This window comes from Cebus imitator, unplaced genomic scaffold (assembly GCF_001604975.1).
Source record: "Cebus imitator isolate Cc_AM_T3 unplaced genomic scaffold, Cebus_imitator-1.0 Scaffold585, whole genome shotgun sequence".
Classification (NCBI taxonomy): Eukaryota; Metazoa; Chordata; class Mammalia; order Primates; family Cebidae; genus Cebus; species Cebus imitator.
Genome location: NW_016107900.1, coordinates 898,107 through 922,842, shown reverse-complemented (window position 1 = coordinate 922,842; position 24,736 = coordinate 898,107). Strand labels below are relative to the sequence as shown.

General features: G+C 35.6%; 1 protein-coding gene and 1 pseudogene across 3 annotated transcripts in view; one reads left to right on the top strand and one right to left on the bottom strand.

The window, feature by feature from the left end:
* Positions 1-24,736, top strand: part of KLHL13 (kelch like family member 13) — a 196,721-nt gene that overhangs the window by 38,020 nt on the left and 133,965 nt on the right. The gene's annotated exons all lie outside the window — the stretch shown is intronic.
* Positions 13,072-14,082, bottom strand: LOC119469167 (annotated as a pseudogene).

The window sequence follows — 24,736 nt, the reverse complement described above, 5'->3', positions numbered from 1 at the left end:
TTTTGTATGTTTTGCAAATATTAAACCAGTTGTACTGGTAATGCAGTGTTTTACTTAAACCTGACGAATGTAAAAATAAGAAACAAAATGGTGTAGAGATGATACAAATGGCATAAAATGAACAAAGAAAATTATGATATATAACAATAATGAAAGAAAATTATGATAAAATATGACTTAAAGATTTTTATAACATCATTTCACAGTACTGTACATATAGCCTACTCAGCTTACAACCAAATCGTGTTACGACCGGTCTGTCGGAACCAATCATGGTCGTAAGTCGAGCACTAGCTGTAGTGACTGTCTAGAAAGGAAGGGAACACTTGCAGAGGAATGATTAAATGTGTACATGTTGGGATGGGAAAAGAAAGACAAGCAGCCTCACAAACCCAAGAAAATCTTATCAAATTTTTATAGTGAAACAATTTGGAAGTGGGTGGCATTGAATAAAAAATAACTTTACTGGAGGTCCAGTTTTCAAACTTATTGTCAAGTTGTAAACTCTATGCAAAATCTCTATGCCCAGATGATAATTATGGGTACAGAGATTTTACATAGAGTTTACAACTTGACAATAAGTTCTTACAAAATCACCAGTGGAAAATGTTTGCTGTGGTCATAAATTCAGTGACGTGCTTGAAAGATGTGGTATTTACCCCATCTTGCTCCAGCCAGCTCATATAGAAATCAGTGGCGTAATACAAAGGAGTGGGAACATCCATGGAAAATTTCCTGGCAGTTTGCATGATAAGTGTAGAAAATGCGATTTACTAAGAAAAATGCAGGTGGAACCCCCACAGCAGGATGAGGCCAACACATTTATTACACTAGGTGAAATGCACATGAATGTCTGCTGCCAGGTCAGACTCATAAATATGCATTAAAAGAGATTCTGGACCCTTATGAGAACCAGCTTTTTCTCAACCTACAAGGGCTGACAGATTTATGGTTGAGGATTTTACTTCATAAACAAACCCTTAGGTAGAACCCACATTTCTGCTAAGGTCATAGTGACCCTTCACATCAAGGAGACTCCTAAGAAGAAACAAACAGTTTTGTAACAGTTTATATAGGTAGAACATTCCAGTAAGTCAGCAGATCGCAAAGTCTGTGACTATAATGAGAAACTAAAATGGAAAAAAGCAGAAAAAAAAATAGGACAATGAGTCAGAAAGGAGAGACACTCTTTCTAATCTCTACTCTGCTACAAATTAGCTATGAGGACCCTAGTTTCCTCATTTATAAAGTATGTTAAGGATAAGAAGATAATAAAATCTTTTAAGGTCCCTCCCAACTTTGAAACAGAATTATTTGATCTAGAGTGACTTCTCTGACAGATATAAGAGGGTGGAATAGAGGCAGGCTAACATGACAATTACTGGCAAGGAAGAGAAATGGATAGTCATGACTGGTAGAAGTGAGTAAAAGTTATAAAAGTAAACTGGACATAAAGTCTGGGTAGCCAACTTTATATTGTTAGAATGTTTAACCATTCTTTTTCAAACACCCCTTCCCACAACTTTCAGAATTATTCCTTAATTCTTCTATGACTTTCTATTGTTATATTCTATATTTGTATTGCAAATAATGTTAACAGAAAACCCTAGTATAGATAGGGCTGAAATTTAAATCTACCATCATATCCACAGCCAGGTGTATGTAGAGAGGATGATATTGGGGGATGATACGGTTTGCCTGTGTCCCCACCCAAATCTCATCTTGAATTCCCACGTGTTGTGGGAGGGACTTGGTGGGAGGAAATTGAATCATGGGGCCAGGTCTTTCTCATGGTGCTCTCATGATAGTGAATAAGTCTCAAGAGATCTGTTTTTATATAAGGGGGAGTTTCCCTGAACAAGCTCTCTTTTTGCCTGCTGCCATCCATGTAAGATGTGACTTGCTCCTCCTTGCCCTCTGCCATGATTGTGAGGCTTCCCCAGTCATGTGGAGCTGTAAGTCCATTAAACCTCTTTATTTTGTAAATTGCTCAGTCTCAGCTGTGTCTTTATCAGCAGCATGAAAACAGACTAATACAGAGGAGAAGGGAGAAATAGAGGGAGTGAGGACTTCTTTCTTTATTTGTGGGGTTTTCTGTTTACACTAGTATGCCTATCTCTGTATGGTAGAAAAACATCTTTTTTTTTTTTTTTTGAGACAGGGTCTCACTCTGTCACCCCGGCGACAGTGCAGTGGCACAGTCTTGGTTCACTGAAGCCTTGACCTACAGGTCTCAAGTGATTCTTTCACCTCAGCCTCCTGAATAGCTAGGACTAGAGGCATATGCCACCACACTTGGCTAATTTTTAAAGTTTTGGAGATATGGGGTCTCACTATGTTGTCCAGGCTAGTCTCAAACTCCTGGGCTTAAGCGTCTTCCCGCCTCAGCCTCCCAAAGTGCTGGGATTACAGGTGTGTGCCACTATTCCCAGCCCCTTTCTCCATTTGACCACATCATGATAAAGGCTTCAATTCATCAGGAAGAGAAAACAATTCTAAACTTTTGTGGACGTATTGCATAGCTTCAGAATGTGTAAAGCAAAACTGAACAACAAGAAAATGACAAATCTACCAATTAGAATGGACAATTTTAAATCACCTATCTTAGTAACTGATAGAACAAGCAGACAAAAAATCTAGTATAGTTATACATAATTTGAATACAATTATCAAGCTTAGTTTATTGAGTATACGTAGAATATTTCAGCAAGTGGAGAAAATGTCTTTTCACAAGTACAGACAGAGCATTTATTAAAATTGACCATATACTAGCCCATCAAACAAGTCTCAACAAATAGTAATAGGAATGGAAATTAGAGTATATTCTCTGATTAGTGTGAAATTATGCTAAAATAAGAAACAAATAACAAAAAATAGCCATGTTTGGATATTGAGAAACATTTTTAAACAACACATAGGGTCAAAGGAATCCTAATAGAAATGCAAACTACTTAAAATTGAGCAATAACAAACATTGCATAGCAAAATGTGTGAGGTGCAGTGTAAGCAAAACTTACAGGAAAATTTTAGCCTTAAATGCTTACACAGCATGCATCACTTAATGACAGGTATACATTCTGAGAATTGCATCTTTAGGCAATTTTGTTATTATGTGAATATCATAGGGTGTACTTACACAAATGTATGTGATATAGCCTACTACACACCTAGACTATATGGTATAGCTTATTGCTCACAGGCTACAAACCTGTAGTGTACATGATTGTACTGAATAGTATAGGCGGTTATAACATAATGATCAATATTTGTGTATCTCAATATAGCTAACCACAGAAAAGGTACGATAAAAGTATGATATAATAGATAAAATATGGTACACCTGCATAAGGCACTTATCATGAATGGAGCTTGGAGGACTGAAAGTTGTTATGGGTGTCAGTCAGTGAGAAGAGAATGTGAATGCCTAGGACATTATTGTATACCACTATTGACTATAAACACTGTACATTTAGGCTCTACTAAATTTATTAAAAATATTTTTTCTTCAATAATAAATTAACCTTAACTTATTGTAACTTTTTTACTTTATACACTTTTAAATTTTTTAAAAAACTTTTTGCCTCTTTTTTCAATGACATTTAGCTTCAAACAAAATATATTGCCCAGCTGTACAAAAATTCTGTTTTTATATCCATATATATTATTTGTATATATACATATAATTTCTTTATATAAGCATTTTTTCATTCTTTTATGAACTGGAAGGATTAATATTGTTTTTTATTTGTATAAATGTAAGGGGTACAAGTACATTTTGTTACATGGGTATATTGTATAATGGTTAAGTCTGGGCTTTTAGCATATATATGCCTTTTTCTATTTTTAAGATTGTTATTTCTTTTTTTTTACATTTTAAACTTTTTTGTTAAAAACGAAGACACAAACATATACATAAGCCTGGGCCTACACAGGGTTAGGCTAATCAATTTCACTGCCTTCCACTTACACATCTTATCCTACTGGAAGGTCTTCAGGGCAATAACGTGCATGGAGCTGTCATTTCCTACGGTAACAATGCTTTTTTTCTGTAATATCTCCTGAAGGAATGTGCAGTTGCTCAGCTCAGTGAAGGCACCAACCACCAAAGGGGTCAATTTTCAGTTCACGTGAGAGAGAGAGAGAGAGAGAGAGAGAGAGAGAGAGAGAGAGTGTGTGTGTGTGTGTGTGTGACTCTTCTGGGTTGCCCAGGCACACCTGTTTTCTCCAGGATGCAGGGCTCCACCAAAGCACTGTTTGCTCAGCAGCAATGAGCACATTCAGCTTAGGTCCTAGGGACAGAGTGCAGGCATGGCTGAGAGAATATGGAGCTGTTCTGCCAAAGCATGGGTTCCCCAGGAGGGACTGCACAGCCTCAACTCTGCCTGAGTCGGTGGGGAAAGGAGTGGATGGGGCATTCCCACCATTGCTTGGCCGCACAGGGAAGGGGCAATTGTTCACAGCTGGGCTTGAGGTATAGGGCCACTAAGCAGGGGTGTTTTGAGGACAGTTTAGTCTCAGGGAAGATGTGCTGTGACTACTCGTACTCATCCTGGAGCAAGACATACTCTAGCATTAGTTCTCAGTGCAGTAGCCCTGTGGGCCACTTGGGGTGGGGCACAATGTTGGCTTCTTGTCTGAGGAGGAGCATAGCTTTGGGGTCTCTAGGCGGCTCCCTCAGCTGAGCTTAGTGCTAGTGAGGACTGCAGGGGACCCTAGTAGTGAGGACTGTAGGTATCCAAAGTGTGGATGGGAGCTGCTGGGATCCTCTTGCCTACCTTTTCACCATAGAGAGAAGTTCCTTCTGGTTCCCAAGTGATCTCTCATGGGGGATGGGGTGATGGAGTCCTAATATTTCCTTCCATTCTTTATGTGACACTCCCGAGTTTCTGTGGTCACCAAGGTTTGTGTCACTTATTTGATGTACCCTGGTGTTCTCCATTAGTTATTTGCATTAAAATATAGCTGTTTATTTGTTGTTTTCCTTGTTTTTATGGAAGAGAGGAGGCTAGGGGCTTCTAGTTGGCCATCTTGCTCTCTCTTCATTGTGCTTTTCTAGTGATACTGTTCTGAAGACTGGATCCAACAGAAATTGTGTGTGTGTGTGTGCAAAGTTGTGTAAATAAGAATGCTTATGCAATATTATAGTCATGTGTCACATAACCTTTTGGCCTGTGATGAACTGCCTACAAAATGGTGGTCCCATATGATTATAATGGAGCTGAAAAATTCCCATTGCCTAGTGAAGTCACATCTCTCCTAGTTTGGTAGTGCAAAGCATTCTTCACATGTTTTTGGTGAGGCTGGTGTAAACGACCCCACTGTGCTCCTTCTAGTGGTATAAAGGTATAGCAATACAGTTATATATAGTGCTTAATACTTGATAATGATAATAAATGACTACATTACTGGTTTATATATTTACTATACTTTCTAGTGTTATTTTAGAGTGTATTTCTTCTATGTATACAAAAAGCTAACTGTAAACAGCTTCAGGCAAGTCCTTCAGAAGGTATTCCAGGAGAAGGCATTATCGTCATAGGAGATGACAACTCCCACATTACTGCCCCTGAAGACCTTCCAGTGGGATAAGATGTGGAGGTGAAAGACAGTGGTATTGATTATCCTGGCCCTGTGTAGGCCTGAGCTAATGATGTGTGTGCTTTTGTCTTAGTTAAAAAAAGTTTGAAAAGTTAAAAAAAATAAAAATTTTGAAAATAAAAATTATAGAATATGGATATAAAGAAATAAAATATATTTTGCAGCTGTTTGTTTGTGTTTTAAGCTAAATTATTACAAAAGAGGCAAAATGTTCAAAAAAAGTAAAAAGGATATAAAGTAAAAAAATTACAGTAAGCTAAGGTTATTAATGAAGAAAGAGAAATGCTTTTATAAATTTAGCGTACCTAAGTGTACAGTACTGACAAAGTCTACAGCAGTGTAGAGTAATGTCCTAAGCCTTCACATCTACTCACCACTCACTGACTCACTCAGAGCAACCAACTTCCAGTCCTGCAGGCTCCATTCATGCTAAGTGCCCTATACAGGTGTACGATTTTTTATCTTTTATATCATATTTTTACTGCATGTTTTCTATGTTTAGATATGCTTAGATACAGAAATACTGACCATTATGTTATAATTGCCTACAGTATTCAGTACAGTCACATGTATTACAGATTTGTAGCCTGTGAGCAATATGATATACTATATAACCTGGGTGTATATAATAGACTATATCATCTAGGTTTGTGTAAGTATATTCTATGATATTTGCATAATGATGAAATCACCTAATGACACATTTCTGAGAACTTATCCCCATTGTTAAGTAATACATGACTGTACTTGTGAGAAACTATTGGAAGCTCTCTGTCGGGGTCCAACCTGCAGACTCCGACCCAGCAAGGGATAACAAATGCACTCAAACACAGAATACAGTGAAAGAGCAGGCTAGGGGTCCATGGCCACAGACATGGCAGAGAGAGTTGGCAGCCACTGGCCCTACACGCTGGCCTTGCCAGCCTTTATTCAGCACACATTACATGACAAAGCCTTTGAGTCAACACCACTAAAGGCCTAAAGCAAACATCATTTGTGGGTAACAAACCTGGTTGCCCTCCCCTTAAGAGAGCCATCAGCTTGTGAATGATTAAAGGTTAGTTTTAGGACCACATGAGTAAACAACTTATTTAGATAAACTCCCTTACATTCCTTTGTATCTACTCTATGTTATTTGCACAAGGAAAGGAGATTAGGCTGCCTTCAGCCATAACCTCTTTCCCAAGGCTTTTGCAAAAACCTTCCAGCCTTATAAGAAGGTTTGCGACTAGTATAATTTTACAATCTCTCCCACCATCCTGACTGAACCCCCACAACTCTCTGTGTATATACCAATGGGAAGAATAGTTAAAGAATTGTCTCATTGTGTTCATGGGCATGAACCTAATGACTAATAATTTTGAGCATCTTTCCATATGTTTATTGGTTATTACATATATCTTTGAGTATGTGTTCAGATTTTTGCCCATTAAGGTAAAAAATACTGGATTGTCTTTCATGTAGAGTTGTAATTGTTTTTATAAATTCTGAATGTATATCTTTCATCAGAAATGTGGGTTGCAATTTTTTTTCCTGGTTTGTGGCTTGTCTTTTCATTTTCTTGGTAGTCTTTCTCAGAACAAAATATTTTAATTTTGATAAAGATCATTTTGTCAGGTTTTTCTTTCATGGATCATGTTTTTCATATCATAGCTACAAGACCTTTACTAACCTAAGATCCTGATGAATTTCTTCTATCTTTTCTTCCAGAAGTTTTATATATATTTTACATATATAAAACTTCTGGAAGAAAAGATATTTTATATATATATTTTTAGAGACAGAGTTTCACTCTTGTTGCCCAGGCTGGAGTGCAATGACGTGATCTCAGCTCACTGCAATCTCCACCTCTCAGGTTCAAGCAATTCTCCTGCCTCAGCCTCCCAAGTAGCTGGGATTATAGGCATGTGCCACAATGCCTGGCTAATTTTGTATTTTTAGTAGAGATGGAGTTTCTCCATGTTGGTCAGGCTGGTCTCAAACTCCTGACCTCAGGTGATCTGCCCACCATGGCCTCCCAAAGTGCTGGGATTACAGGAGTGAGCCACTGTGCCCAGCCTATTTTTTTTTATTTTTTTATTTTTTTTTTTTATATTTAGATCTGTGATTCACTTTGAGTTAACTTAAAGCAAATAAAGATGTATTTGCTAGGAATACTTTCATTTGTTTAACTTGTAAAATAAATATGCTATGGAAATGTATTACTAGGAGCTATTGCCTCCAGTTGGTATTTTGGAAGCATGGGATTTTTAGTGACATTTAAGCTCTTTTGACCCTGGCCAAAAGTTAGAACTATAGTTGATTTTGTAATTTAGGGACTTAAAGTGTGTAGAATCTGGAGCAAATAGCTTCATGAAAGAATACTTACTGATATTTATTCTTACTACTTTTCTCCTGTAGTTCTGTTTCATTAAAAATAAATGCTTGTCCTGACCCACTAAACAGTTTTCATGTCTCATGACTGGGTCCAGATCATTTAAAAAGCATACTGGCTTAACTATCTTCCTGAATTGGAGCTCACAATCATCACCACCTCTGCTACTAAATAAATATTACCTGTCATTACCCTTTTCTGTCTGCTTTGTAACAATTCTACTCGGTTTTTCTCTAAACACAATTTAATTTTTGTTATGACTGTACAGATTTTTAGATAATATATTATCAGCTGTGTTGTCAGAAAATTACAGTAAATGGAGTAGTAAAAGGAACTTATTGTGATGGTGTAGAATTTTAGTATCTGTTAACATAGCGACGTCTAGCCCTGGAGGAGCTATAACTGTTCAGTATTTGTGTTTCATTTCCTATTCCTGTTTTAGTCAAGTTTCTTTTACTTCTATGTAACAGAAACACCCTGGAGCTTGCTCTAGCCTAATGGGGCCTAGGGAGGCCAAGGGTAGGAAGCTAGAAGGGCTCAGTAATCTTGGAAGCTATTCTTGCTTCTTGTATCGTCTGTATTCCAGGCTACATTGGCTCTGTTTCTTTTTATGTGAGTTCTTTACACTTTTCTCTTTCTGAAGACTGGATTTCTCTGATTCTCTGTGCATGTGGCTGTCCTGGGACCTTGGGATTACTTCTAGCTAGACTAGAATTGCTCTGCTCCAATTCCCAGGAGAGATAGTATATATAATTAGTTTAGGACATGTTCCACTTTTGGTCTAATCAGCTTGGCCCAAAGGTAGTTAGATCAAAAAGAACAACCCATGTTTACCTTGTGGGTAGATGCTATGCAGTTCTCAGAGACTGAGAATGGTGTTGGGTCTACTGCAAGTTCACAAAGTGCTCGTTGGTATACATTTACCTTTTAAATGAATTTACCTTTTAAAATGAATTTTAATTAATTTGGTTTTCAGAATATAGAAGTTTATAAAAAGTTCATTGTATATTAAAAAAATAAAAACTAGGGGTATACAAACCTAGAAAAGTCACACTGTCATCAAAAGATGACTATTCTTTTATTTATATCATGTTAAAAATAATTAAATTTATATAACACATTGAAATTTAGTCAAATATATTGATCACAGAGTACTCTTTATTTTCAAAGATGGCAGTCGTCCACATACTAAACATCTTGGATCCAGCAAATGAAGGTGCTGTAGGCTAAAGACAATTAATATTTAAAATATTATACATGCATTACAAATTTACTTCTGAAGAGTTTTCATTTAGATATATTAAAATTCCAAGTTGCAGGGGAGGGAAGATATAAAACCAACATTTATTGTGTTTCTGCCTAGTCAGTCACTTAACATATTTTATTTTATTCAGACCTTATAGTCACCCTTTGAGAAGTAGGCATTATTATTCTAGAACCAGTGAAGAAATTAAAACTCACAGAAAACAGCTAGTGAATATGTAGTGAGGCTAGCATTTAAGCTCAGGTCTGTGTGATTCCAGAGTCTCTTCTCTCTATACTCTACTGTTTGGGGGCATGAAAGTATATTTATCAAACTTTACTAAAAGATATTATAAGTAGGACTATACAGAAGCTATTAAGTTAATTTTCTTGTCTGTCTACTTAAGGCAGTCTCAGTGTCAAACATGTGATAATTATTTATCTGTATCTGGAGCAAAAAGAGAGTCATATCAGTTATCTAATGTTAGTCACTTAAGCCCATGGATTTTTTTAGAGGTCATTACAGTGATAAATGAATATTTAAAAATAGCTGTGGCTTCTTCAGTTTGGAGAGAAATGTTTTTTAACCTTATATTCTAAACCTTAATGCCTGCTAAATTGGGAATTGGAGGGAAAAAGGGGAAGCTGACCTTTCTTTTTTAGTCTGAACAAGCAGAAATAGGAAAGCAAAGACTGACTAAATGGTATAAGGCAGTATTTTAAGTTTTCCATGTTTATCTACTTGAAACTTGTTATTTTTCAAAAACATATTTTTAATGTGAAAAATCAGAACAAATATATGCTTTAGAAATTATTGTTAAAGACAAATTTTATAATATAAATGCTTTATGTAATAGCTACATAAAACAAATTTAAATTGTCTGGTATTAATGATGTAGAGGTAAAACTATCCTTCAAATATTTGTAAATTTTACCTGTGAGTTAATGATGGTTTACATTCTAATTTATCAACCTAAATGGCCCTGTTCAATACAATTAAAATGAACAATTATTTGGTTTATTGTAACTTCAGACTTATCTGAAAAATGTATAACAGCTGCTATGTTGTAATTGCTAAAATAACTATAATAATTTTTGTCTCTGCATGGTGAAGAATATGCATTAAGACTTTAGCAGAAACTAAGACTGTGCTCTCTTTGTAAGTATTCTGATCAAATGTGGCTCATGACTTCAGATTAATTTAATATAAAGTAAATCTATCTTAATGCTTTATTAAGAATTCACAACGACCTTTTCGAAATAGAGGAATTTGTGATGAAGATGCGCTAGATATTTCAGAGTTCACATTGCTGCTACCCTTTAGGGCATAAAAGGAGGAACCAAAATCATGCGATTTTAGTTCTTTAATAGTTTGGCTATTCCTTTACAAGCCATCTTTTCTAGGGACAAACTAATATAGAATGACATACTTTAGGTATCAAACATAAAGAGTTTTGACCAAACTGCTCTCAGCATTTCTGTTCTGAAAGTACCTAATTAAAAGTAACCCCCTTGTTGCCCAGGCTGGAGTTCAATGGCATGATCTCGCATCAATTAAAAAAAAAAAAAAAAAAAAGGGAACCCTGAGTTACTGGGCCAGATATTGGCTCAGCATAGGAAAAATGAAGCCCACTGAGAGTTAATGGGTTGAACCAATTGTCCTCTGTAGTTCATTTCAGTACCTCTAATGTTTTTCTCATTGGTAATCTTGGAGACAGTATGGGAACTTATTAGTGACACAATTTTCTTCTTCTGAAGCTAAAAACTCTTGGTATTGTGATCTTTTGACCTTTTATTCTCTCTGATTTCTTGATTCTCTTTTGCCATTCCTCTAAAGTTCAGCACATATACAGGTTAGTTGATGCATAACCAAATTTCACTGTAGTGGTGAGCATGTTATATGGATTTAATGAATTGATCTATTAGTCAAATCTAGCTTATTGGTAGTCTTTCAGGGTTGAAATTCTAAGTAGTCTCTTTTCATATCTATTTAGATCAACCCTTAATCAACCCCAATGCTAGGCAGCTGTTAGGTTAGATCTAAAAGCATTATCAGGAGTCAGTTTTGCATATTCACAGTTAATTATTTGGTTTCTTATAAACCACTTCTCTATTTTTTTCTTTTACTTCTTCTTTGCTTCCAATTTCTTCTCTACAGTTTCTTAGTTCCGTGTGCTGTTTAGTCAGAGGACCAGTAGAAAAGAACATTTTTTTTTCCTTTTGACCAGATTTGCGGACAGTTTCTGTGTTCTCCTGGTTCAGGTCTCTGTAAGTCACCATATGTGGCTTTCAACCCTATCAGACCTCCACCTTACCCTTTTAAACATTTTCTAACAGTTTATTTAATTAATGGGAAATAGAATTTATAGATAATATGACCTACTTATATACATATAACAAAATCATAATACTATGATTATAATATAAAGAATAAATAAATATAATGTATAATAAAACTGTATATATTTCAGGATATGACTATGAGGGCCTAACTGTACTAGAAGATGTAGTGAAGTAGTGAATGCTTGTACCTACTTCATCATCTTCTTTTTTTAAAAATTTCTTTCTTTATGCCTGTAGCCTAATCTTGGAAGTGAAGCTTGTACCTACTTCTAAAGAATAAGTTCAGGCTTATGAGAAGTATGAAAGTAATTCTGTGTAGAAAGCTCTAGAAAATGAAAAATCAGTGGTACATGTGGATCATAAAATAAAAATGTTGGAATAAGTAACCAAAGACAAGACTTGTTTGTACATAATAAGAGAAAGAAGGAAATACTTGAAGCCGAGAAAACATGCCATGACAAATTACAGGCTCTCAAAATGAAGAAAATGAGGAAGTATGATATTCTCACAAATGACCCAAATGACCTGGGCCATATTGTTAAGGGTAGTGACAAAAATAATTCCCTATGTTGTGATAGAGAACAAGATGCTGATGAGGTATCAGAGAAAGCATATTTCCTGTTTTGAAATACTACCACCTTAAGGCATAGTTTAGGGTCCTGGTACCTCAAAAGACCTTGATGACTGAATCCTTCTCTAGGTGATGAGATATAGAGAGGATGGATTAGAAAGAGAAACCATAAAACAATAAGCTATGGCGAAGATGCGGTAGTAGATGTCTCTATACAAAAAAGATAGAAAAATAACAGGCTATTGCCAAATAAATACTTTCAAAATGAGTTTTTACAGCATATGTTTCTTAGTGTTACAAAACATTTTTTAACACGTAGAATTTTGTAATTTGAAACATTTAAGTAATTTGTATTCTTTTTTTCAGTTCTTAGTTCACAAGTTTATTATGAAAAACACTGCAGTGCTCTTGTGCAGTCACATCATCTTACAGGAAGGGGAAAAAAAAAAGTTGTGTTCAAAACAACTCACCAGGTTTTGACAATAACAAATAACAACTGGGGCTGAGATTTGAGTAGGGAATAAACTGAGTGCAAACAAATCATGTAATTAAATTAAATGGTATCCCTGAAAATAAAAAGAATGATTTCAAAACTGACAAGTAGAAGGGATGCCTTGGTACTTATTTTTTAAAATGTTCCTTAAGCTCCAATGATTGTTTGCTGCTATCCTTATCTACAGTCATGCTAAGTGAAGCTATAGCTAAATGAAAGTTAAATTGTATTCACGAGGCATTAATGTTTACATCTTATTATCTGCAGTCTCTCAGAGAAAGCAAAAGTAACTACAAATAGTGCTATGCCAGAAACTGGTTTCTTGGCCAACAATGTCACTTCAGCATGCAATGAACTGGTTTATTCTAAAGTGGTCACGGCTGTTGATGACCAGAAGCTTTGTATTTTTATATGGCACATCTTTTGGTCTGAGTGAAAACAAGTTTTTTGAATATTAACTATTTTCTGATACTTTGGAGTTACTGTTGCTCTTTCTGTTTCCACTTGGTCAATATATGGTTCATGGCAATACTGTACAAGTTTAAAATTTCATTACAGGAAGTAGTCTGGGGTACTATGAGTAACATGTAGCTTGCCTCTATGAGGTGCTGGGTCAGACTGCAAGAAAGAGTATTTTAGAGTATTGTCAAGTTCCATAATTGCAGCTTGGTTACCACAATAATAGCAATAGTTTGGAGCACTGAAAATCATTACCACATTCCGGTCATCACACCAGTTATATCCCTCCATCAGTAGCTGGTGAACTCTAGACACCAAAGTGAGGCCATTGGCATAATTAAATGTCTCAGAATTATCTTGCCCAAAGGTGTAACCAGCTCTTTGAGGAGGTATACCCCAACCACCACAGTCATCCGGATCTGACCATAGCAAATCACACATTGGACCCTCATGGGGAACTTTTTGTAAGCAACCATGTGCTCAGATATGATCCAGTGTGTCTATATATGGCGAGAGATCACCATGTAGACAGAAGATCTGCCTATCCACCAAGGCAGTGAGAGAAAGATAGTCAAAAAAATCTGTAAAATATTCCAGACATTTGCATTTCCATATTTTCTTAAACAATCATCATAGAAACAATAAACTTGTGTGATCTGTCTGCTCTCATGATTCACTTGCAGAATGGTGATACATTCATGGTAAGGAACCTTAAGAGCTACAAGGAGTGTAACTGTATCAACTGAATAATATCCTCTGTCAACACAATCTCCCATAAACAAGGAATTTGTATCTGGTGATTTGCCACCACTTCTAAACAGCTCCATGAGATCATGAAATTGCCCATTTCACATTTCCACAGACAGTGACTGGACATCGAACCTCTTGCACATTGGATTCTTTTGTCAGGATTTCTTTAGCCTTCTCACAGAGGCTCTTAACCTGGGACTTGGACAGCTGCTTACATTCGTTCAGCTCCTTGGTGAACACCTTCTCGTCCATGATGCCACCTGCCCTAGCCGGCTGCCTCTCTGTGCTGTTCTTGCGCTGCCACCGCACACGTGCCACACGCTGCTGCCAGTTCCTCGTGTACTTCTGGTGGCTGCTGAGGCTGGCGCTGACCCGCTGGTTCTCATCACAGTACTCTGCAGTGGGCCGTTGCGCCTCCTCCTCCCCTTGCTCAGGCATCAGAGCTGGGCTCTCTGTAATGGCGGCTGCCAATTTGCTCTTCAAAATTCAACTTCAAGTAATTTTTATTGAGATTCCTGTGGTTCATGCGTCTTTACTAATTTAATAACACTTTGTTTGTAATCTTTAAGAATGGACTCAAATATCCTCTGACATTTTTGCCAAAGTTTCATTGCTTTTTCAGTAACTGCATTACTTTACTAAACACTTTTCAACAAATATATAATTGGAAGCACTCTAATGTATAGTGCATAGAATGATATATAATTTAGTTTTGAGACAGCATCTTTATTTGATTCATGTTTCTGCATCCATAAAGACTTTGCCTTAAATTATTGGGCTTTTCTCTTTACTTCTTGTCAAATCTTACCTGTATTAGTACACATGCGGTGTTCCTGATGTTTTTGTGTTAAGTTTCGCCTAGCAGAGTATTTCTCTCTTCTGGGGTATGAGGCCATTCTTCATTGTTTGAGACTGCTCCATGTATTCCATAATCCTTGCCTCTGACCACCAATTGCTAGTGGTTTCTCTCAATAATTGTGAGTGGTAAAAGCACCCCAATACATTTCCAAAATGCTCCTCAGGGGGCAGTACTCAGTGACTCGTTGGCTATTCCTAGATAAATGTATATGCTTACATTTCTCAAAAAACAACCTCCACAAATTTCATTTATGATTTAAAAACATTTAAGGTGAATCCATTTTCCCTTGGAAGAAGCGTCTTTTTTTTTTTTTTTCAGTTTTGACTGTTGTGGATTGAATTGTGTCCTCCTGAAATCCAGATGTTGAAGTCCCAACCTTCCCAGTATCTCAGAATGTGGTGATGTGTGGAAATAGGGTATTTCGTGTTAGACTCTAATTCAGTGTGACTGATGTTCTTTTAAGAAGAGATTAGGGTACAGGCAGGTTCAGAGGGAAGACTATGTGAAATTACAGGGAGAAGATGGCTATCTGGAAGCCAAGGACAGCAGACCCCAGAAGAAACCAACTGTGTTGACATGTTGATTTTGTTGTTTAAGCTGCCCAGTTTCTGGTACTTTATTATGGCAACCCCAGCAAACTAATACAGTGACTGATTGATACTTCTTAATATGTGTTACCCCCATGTTAGAATACCAAGATAGCAGTATAATTTAATGGTTGCAGTTCAGATTTTTAAGGTTAGAATTCTGACTTAGCCACTTAGCAATGGCAATCTTGAGCATATTAATAAACTCTGAGAAGCCTCCATTTTTTTTTTAAATCTGTAAAATGAAGATAATAATACTTCTGGGTTGTGTGGATTAGGTAAAGTAAGTAATGTAAAGTGTCTGGTATGTGGAAAAATTCTATAAATAATAGTTCTTTTTTCATCTGCTTCAGTTTTTAGGTGTATTTTGCACTTTCAAAAATGATGTAATTGCATACTTGTTAGATGAACCTTTATTGTGGGAATAGCAGGCCGCCTAATTGGTGGATGATTTTTTGTGGGTCGTAGGGCTTTTTCAGTACCTTTATGCTGAATAATGTGCATATAACACATTACAAAGTCATAGTACGTCACATTCAGGTCTACATGATGCACAAGGATTAACCCTCATTGTGCCTCAGAAGATATTGTTATGACATTTGTTTTGCTTACATAACTTCTTTTAAGACACAGTATACCTCTCCTCTGGGAATATGCTGAGATAAGTATTCTTTCTCTGTATTCTACAGCGCTATAGCACACATATCTTCACAGCATTTATATGCTCTGTTTTGTCTGTTTTCTTCATGAGACTGAGCTCTTTGGATGTGGTGACCGTTCCTCATTTATCTGTAAATTCCTAATGTCCTGCATAGTGCCTGATTCTTTGCAGATGTGCTATAAATTACATATTACCAACATTTTATGAGTAATGCTAAGTGCTAGATGCTGTCTCTGTCTCTGTTTTACAGATAATAGTTAAGTACTCATGGTAACACAGTTCAGTGGTAGAGCTAGAATTAAAAACCATCATAGCTATTTGCAGGGTCCATGCTCTTAGCCATTATACTATAATGCCGCTTCCCTGAGAATGGAAGGGTCATCATCTGGTATACTGTAGGTCAGCATGGCCCAGAGAGAGAGTTTGGAGTATTTCATTGGTGGAATCAAGAACCTGAAGCACACCTTACCTGGAGACAAGTTGGGAGTGCATGTGCATGTCTTGATTCTTGGAAGAGAAGTTATATTTTAATGCACACACTCTGCTATATTATTTATACTACTGGTATTGAAGATTTAGATAAAATCCGTATCTCTGAAATGAATTTTCTTCATTAAAAATATACTTTTATAGTGATATAAAGTGAAATTTCCTTGCTGTACGCCCCCAAATTGCTTAAAATGGATGTCATTGACTGTACTCCCTTATACGTTGATAGCAGGGTTAAGATGGTTGATGTAGCTTCAGGGGATTTGCTGTATTTTTAGTGAAAACAGCATGAGAAGAAAAGTGAAGATGCTGCTTGTAACAGTTAAAACTTTAGATTTCTTCAATGCTTAGGTGATGAACTATTCCGGAATTTTATTATATTTTTATTTATAACTGATTTTATCTCCTTAACATCAATGTATTTTTTATTTTCAATACTTTGGTTAAATTTTTTCCTGCTGACTCATGGCTGTCATTACAGCTCTTATAGTAAAGTATGTTAGAGATGCTGTAGGATCTGTTGGGACTTGCAGAACTATTTGCATCTATATTATATGATTCTGATTGTTGTGCTCTTATGTTCCTTGAAAAGCCTTTTGCATTTTCTTCTATATCATGCCTCAGTTTGCCTTCCTTCAGCTCCTTCTCTCCTTCTTCTGATTTGTTGCATGGCCAAAACTAGTTTGCCAAACAGGTTTAGAATTGTACATGAAGGACTAAGTGGTGTGTCACTTACTAACATGAATGTACATTTGTGCTTGAGCTTTGTGGTATCTGTTCTGTCTCTGAGGCCTCTTATTTATTTGTTTCTTTACTGTGTTTTGAATAGATGAAGTTATTGCAAAATTTGTTCATTCTAGATATTATGTTATAAAATGCTGTCCATTTTCATTCTGTGTATTAAAAGGGACAGTTTGGCTTAATATTCAGAAGTTCAGGTACTTTTCCAGTAGATTGTTTTAGTGACATTTTGTAATTGATTATTATTGGAAAGCAAAATTCCTTAAGCTATAATGAAAGAAATTGTGCTTTAATTTACCCTGTTTAAAAGGAAAACTCAACAAATATTTTGGGCGATAATTTTATTACCAGCATTCATTTGGGCACCTTGCATAACTGAGCTATAGCTATTGACCCAGAAGAGAGAATATCTCAAGATAGCAAAGGATTATAATCGTTTTGAAAGATCAAGATGCTAGCCATGGATTTAAGAGTAGAGAACTATTGAAGCCCTTGATGTTTAGGAACTCCGAGTGGATTTGCAGAATGAAATAAATGAGGATGTAATAGAAAAGTGGAAGCTGACAGAGACAGAGCGCTAAATTAGTGTGGTATACTTTAATTAATTAGTGTGGTAAGAGAAATAAAAATGAGGGAGGGGAGTAGGGGGAGGGATTTCTGGAGATATTACACTGTAGTTTCATATTTAGAAGACAAATCAAAGGTGTTAATAGATTGTGGGCTGACATCAGAATTTAAAGGGCTAAGGTGGTAACACTATGCAATGGAGAGTCTTTAAAATCAGATTGGGTTAGATTCCTGGCATCTTCACTTCTGGCTGTTTTGACATTGAACAACTTCATGTTTTCTAAAAAGCCTAGAGAACGTGTATCAGTGCCTCTCCTCTTTCTCTGTATGTGCATCATTTTGGCAGGTTACTAGAAGATGACTGGGCCTAAAGGAAGCTGCCCATTTTAAAAGTGTTGTTGTTGCTATAGATCCTTACATATAATTTATTGTCAGGTGTATGATTTGCAAGTATTTTCCCCTATCTTTAGGTTTTTTCATGTTTTTGATAATGTCCAGTGATGCACAAGTTTTACATTTTGATTAAGTCCAAATTATCTATTGTTGTTCATGCTTTCGCTGTCATATCTAAAAATCCTTTGCCAAATGTGAGGTCATAAAAATTTGTTTTCATCTAAGAATTTTAACTCTAACAGGTTTTTGATCCATTTTAGTTAAAATTTGTATATGGTATATGCAAATATATATGCATTTGGTGTATACCTCATTCTTTTGCATGTGACTATCCAGTTGTGCCAGCACCACATGTTGAAGAGACTTTCCTCTCCTCATTGAACTGTCTTGGAACATTTATGGAAAATAGTTAACCATAGATACATGGCTTTATTTCTGGACTCTCAGTTCTATTCCATTGATCTATATGTCTATACTTGTGCCAACACCACACTGTTATGATTACAACTGCTTTATAGTAAGTTTTCAAATTGGGAAGTGTGAGTCCTCCAACTTTATTCTGCTGTGATTACCTTTAAAGATAAACCTCTGCTGAAAAAAAGTCCCAAGGAACTGGGACAAAGTACAGTGTGGTTTTGACAGGGGAAGAAATACTCTGGGAGGCTGTACCTGAGATACATAGATTTAAATGCTTGGAAGCTGATAATAAAGAAATGAATAAAAAAGTAAAAATATATTGAACACCAATTATATGTCAGCTGTTTTCATATATCCTCACAACAGACTTGAGAGAGTGGGTATTGCCTCCCCATTTTTACCTAGTAACATTCTGAGAATTAATGAGATGAAGTAATTTGCTTCTGCAGCTAGAAAGTGACAGCTGAACCTACGTCATTAAGCTTCTAAGAGCCTATTACCATGCTGCCTTGATAATGAAACTACCTGAATAGTATCAACCAGGGTCGAATCAAGAGAAAAAAATCACATGAGTTATTTGAACAAAGAGAATTTAATATAAATAATTATTAGTGAGTATATTATCTACTGTAAATTAATTGAAAGGGTAAAAAGGTAATTTTTCACCCAGGACAGGTAAGGCTTTGCTGTCCAATACAATACACACTAGCTACTTGTAGCTTTTGAGTACTTAAATATGACTTTTATAATTAGCTAGTCAGTTTCTGCAAAGAAGTCAGTTGAGATTCTGATGAGGACTGTGTTAAATCTGCAGGTCACTTTGGGGAGTATTACCATCTTAACAATATCAAGGCTTCCAATCCATGAACATGGTATGTTTTCCCATTTATTTAGATCTTATTCTGTTTTTCAGCAATGTTTTATAGTTTCCAGAATATATGTTTTGTACTTTTTCTGTTAAATTTATTTCCAAGTATTTTATGTTTATATTGATGGAATTATTTTAAATTTCATTTTCAGATTGTTTATTGCACATGTATAGAAATAAAATTTATTTTTGTATATTGATCTTGTATCCTGCAATGTTGCTGGATTGATTTTTTTTAGTTCTAATAGCCATTAGTCAATTCTGTAGGATTTTCTACATACAAGCTCATGTCATCTGCTCTAAAAACAAAATTAAAAATATTTTTACTTCCTCCTTTGCAATCTCAATGCTTTTTTTTCTTTTAAAAACTTATTTCCCTGAGTTTTCTAAGATGAATTTTATTTCCTTTTCTTTAATAATTGCCTTGGTTAGAACTTCTAGCACAATGTTGAATAGAGGCAGTGAGAGCAGACACCCTTGTCTTATTCCTGATTTTAGAGGGGAAGCATCTAATGGTTTATCATCAAGTATAGTGTTGGTTTTAGATTTTTTTAAAATATTACATTAAATTATTATTCATCTTTCTTTCTTAGAGCTGAGGGTCTTGCTATGTTGGCGAGGCTGGTCTCAAACTCCTGGGCTCAAATAATCCTCCTGCCTCAGCCTTCTGGGTTGCTGGGATTTCAGATGTGAGCCACTGTGCCCAGCATATTCATCTTTATTACTGAGTGGTTTTTTTCTTCAACCCCTTAAATTTCTGTGGTTGAAATGGGAGCCTCACTTACTTTACATCAGCTTTGGCCCTGTGGTTGTAGAAGATTTGGGGGAAATTGTAAAAAGTCCTAAAGATTCTGAATTCAGATTGTTTTGCAAGTGTCTTTATATCCATATCCATTTTAAAGAAACCAAATCTGTAAGTGACAGTTCATGCATTCATCATGGTAGTGAGGTTAATTTATGAAACAAGATGCCATGCCAAGATTTAACTAACAGGCATTTGTGCAAATAAAAAGCCTTAGTTCTGTATCAAATGATAAAGTAAACCATATCCTACTTTAACTTTTTTGATCTGTTGTTGAACTGTGGGTCTGAATGTGTTCCATAAGATGGCTTCTACTGTGGCTATGAAAGATTGTAGAAAAGATAGAGATACCTAAACTTCTCTTTATGCCTTCTGCAATTTTGTTAAATTAGCTAAAATTATTTGTTATGGATCCAGAAAAACTGTTACCTTTATCCAGACCTGCATGCTGTACTCCCTTGAATCCCTTGCACAGTAAAAGTAGAGTGACCTAATTAGCAACATGATGATTTTTGTTGGAAAGATTTGTATCTGAAATGCTTCTTTCTAAGGAGTTCTGATTAGTGATCTGCCAGTTTTTTTTTTTTTTACCATATTTGAAAATTACTTATTAAAAAGTTAAAACTCTAGTAAATCGACTATATGAATTTTATCTGAATAGGTTTTCATTGTTTACTTGACTTGTGGCTTTTGACTGAATAGGATGTTAAACAGTATTTTATCTATTTAAAAGGAAAGTCTTGTCTTTTTAATGTAAGGTTGAAGAATATGATAAACTCTTAAGAAGGCAGTTTATAATTTAATACAGTACTCACAATATTTCTAAGACTGATTGTGATACATAAATCAGAGTGGACCTTAAAGATGGTTCTTAATTCATATTAGTCTATGTTGTTTCAGCAAATGATTAATACATATTTTTGAAAAACTGTGATAATAAACTTGTCATTGGTAAAAAATGCTTTTATGTCTTCTTGTTATTGTTTAGATGTTGCTTACTGTTTAGAGCATAGAGTTTTAGATTTCAGCTGTAGATTAACTTAAAAACCAGAATCCTTCAGTTTAAAGACCTTTTGTACAAAGAAAGCAAAATGATAGTTTTTTTTTTTTACTTTTGCTATACTAGAAGAATATCCTGTTATAAAAATGCTGCTTGCATCTGAATTTCAAGACTTACTTGGAACTTAATCATATTTTATTATGTTGTTTTAAGATAGTTTGTGAATCTCATTTTGCTTGGATAAACAGCTTTCTTTTAAGGTGATTACTGTAATCTGAAAGCACTTAAGAATTTTACCCTTTGGAACATGGAGGACAAATTGAATTATAGCCTGTTAGCATGGCGATGAGGGAAAAAAGAAACAACCTGCACATGCTTGCTTAAACTTATCGCAAATTGAAAGCTTTAATACATGAACCCACTTAATTTTCCCTATGAAATGCTCAACAATTTTTTATCTTCCTTTAATTTATCTATAGATTTCTACTTAAAATCTTTTGTAAGCATTTTTCTTCTTTCTCCTTCATTGTCTTTTTCTTGTTTGTAATTTATTGTTGGAGAAATAAAATTTTGCATGGTAAGTAGGACCTGAGAGGTGTTTTATATATGGTTGCAGCTCTCTCTCTCTCTCTCTCTCTCTCTCTCACACACACACACACACACACACACACACACACACACACAACATTGAGATTGGATGTCTTTTCTTATGCTTATTCTTTTTGTTGTCATTTTTCTGTGAAAGGCCTGTTCAAATATTTACCCACAGGATTGCTCACCTTTGATATTTTTTTAAGAAAATTTTATGTATAATTAATATTAAACCTTTCCCTATGTTGCAGATCTCCTTGCTTCCAACCTCACACCTCCCTGCCTCTTCTTAAATATGTTTATGGTGTTTTGTACCATATGGAATTGCAACTTTTTAAATCAGCAAACTTAAAATTTATTTTCTTTATGATCTCTAAGTTTTGTATCAGCCCTTAGAAAGATTTTGTTTGTGACTCATTAAAAAATATTCTCCTTTATCTTCTACTAGCTTTACAATTTTACTTTTTCATATTTCAATATTTAATCTATCTGGAACATATATGTATGGTACAGATAGAATTTTAATCTCCTCTCCCCACCATAGCCAGTTTCCACTAAAGTGTTTTTGGAGAAGTTTTATCTTTCTATTTATTTCAACTGCCACATTCATGATACTGTTAATAACCATATGTATTTTGATCTAATTTTAGATTCTATTTTGTTCATTCCTCTGTCTTGTCCCACACTAGTACCATACTGTAATAATTACTATATGTTTTTAACTACATTTTAATATCAACTGGAAAAAGTTTCCTTGCCTCTGCCTCCCCAACCACCCTGTCTTAAGTATGTTTGTGGCTTATTTTCCTTTTTTAAGCTTATTGGACAATTTTTATGTGTTCAGTTCTCCCAATGAACTATAGATTCATCATACAAAATATCCACTTTCCACACAAAAAATCTGACTCTTGGGAATTTGATTGAAATTTTATTGAATTTATTTGTTAAATTTGAGGGAAGTTTGCATCTTTATGATTTTGAGTTTGTCTGTGCCTGGATATGGGGTGTGAATTTGCACGTGAGCACGTGTGTTTCCATTTATTCAGGGCCATTTATTATTTTATGTGCTTCAGTAAAATTTAATTTTTTTATGTCTTTCTTACATCTTTTAAAGCATATTCGTAAGTTATTTTACAAACTTTGCTGCTCTCAGGTAGGTGATATTTTCCAATACTTTTAGAATATAAATCATATTGATGGAATATGAGAATCCTTGTTTTCATGGACCTGACATTCTTGTAATGGGCTTCTCATTGTGTTAGTTTTTCAGTTATTCTTTTGCATTTTCCATAAAACTTAAGTTACCTATAAATCATTAATTTTTAGACGATCATGCATGATATTGCAGCAGCAACATTCCTTGGGAACTTGTTAGTAATGCAAATTCTCTAGACTCATCCCATACCAACTGAAGGAGAAACTCTTCCCAGCAACTTGCGCTTCACATATTTCCAAACTCTGATGTATGCTCAAGTTTGGAGACCACTAATGAAAATAATAATTTTATGTTGTCTTGCTCATATTTTCATTTCTCACATTATTTTTTTAAATTGCAACATGCATGTGTAACAGGGCTCAGTGGATTACACAGAATGAGCACTGACTGAATAGGTTGAGACAAATTGCTAACATCCATGCGTAAGATGGGAGGGGAATGATGAGACATGAATTATTCATTAATTTCTTAATTCCTTAGTTAGGTGAACAAGGAAAATGTAAATCTGAGAGAGAGAGAGAAACAGAGAGAGAGAGAAGGAAAGAAAAAAAGAAATTAAGTATACAGTTTAGGGTGAGGATTTTAGTGGTTGACAGAGGGAGGTTTGATTCAAAGTATGATCACTCCTATAGATAAGTAAGAATTGTAACATTATGAAATTATAAGAAATAAAGACAGCTAAGCCTAAGCCTGGCATTTGACACTTAATGAATGTTTGTTAGATAAAGTTCAATCCTTGTAATAGGTGGGTCGTAACCATTAGAAAATCATATAGAATTGCATTAATACAAGGATAATACTTTCAATATTGGGAAAAAAGCCAATTGCAATGATGAGACAAATGATACCATGAGCCAACAATATACCCCAAAGGCATTCCTAAAGCCTGTTATGAATGACAACGTGAGAAGGGACTACCAAGGGATCTTGTCAGGAAAGAAGGAGGCCAGGTGTGGTGGCTCATGCCCATAATCTTTGGGAGGCTGAGGCAGGAGGATTGCTTGAAGCCAAGAGTTTGAGACAAGCCTGAGCAACATAGTGAGACTCTCCTGTCTAAAAAGAAAAAAACAGTAAAGATGGCAGGAATGATATTAAGGAGTGGAACTACATGGTGTATGATGTATACCTATAGCCAACAGAAAGCACGATAATAGTGACCGCATGGTGGTAACGTGCAGATTGCTTCAATGAGTGTAGCAGGGAAGCTGAAATTGTTGAGAAGAGTGTGTCAGCCACCCTGGTACTTGGCCAGGAAAAGAGAGAAACTTAAGAAAGATGGGAGTCCGGATTTTTGGTAGGACTTTAGACCTAAAAGTAGGTGTGAGCATACTTCTCTGGACCCCCTAGTTGTAACATAAGATACTGGTCAAGGGGAAGCCAGGCAGCCTGATCATGTACTTAAAATGTGCATTCTGAAATAGGCTTTAGTTGCAACCTTTAGTATAGTGCAACTGTTATTGTTTATAGTTTCTCACATTTTGGTAGGGGTGTTTATGTGGGAGCATACCACAGAGACCTATCAATTTTTAGATATTCTGTATTGAAAAATCACCCCCCAGTGCAATAGTTAGTGCTCAGGTATTTTAGGGTAAGACCTCTTTAGTGCCACAGGTCGGGGGGAGTATAAGCTAAATGATCCTATAGTGTAACACTTGGTTGGGGGCATTTAAAAAAATCAACTTTTGTCTAACAAACTACTTTTTAAAGAACACAAT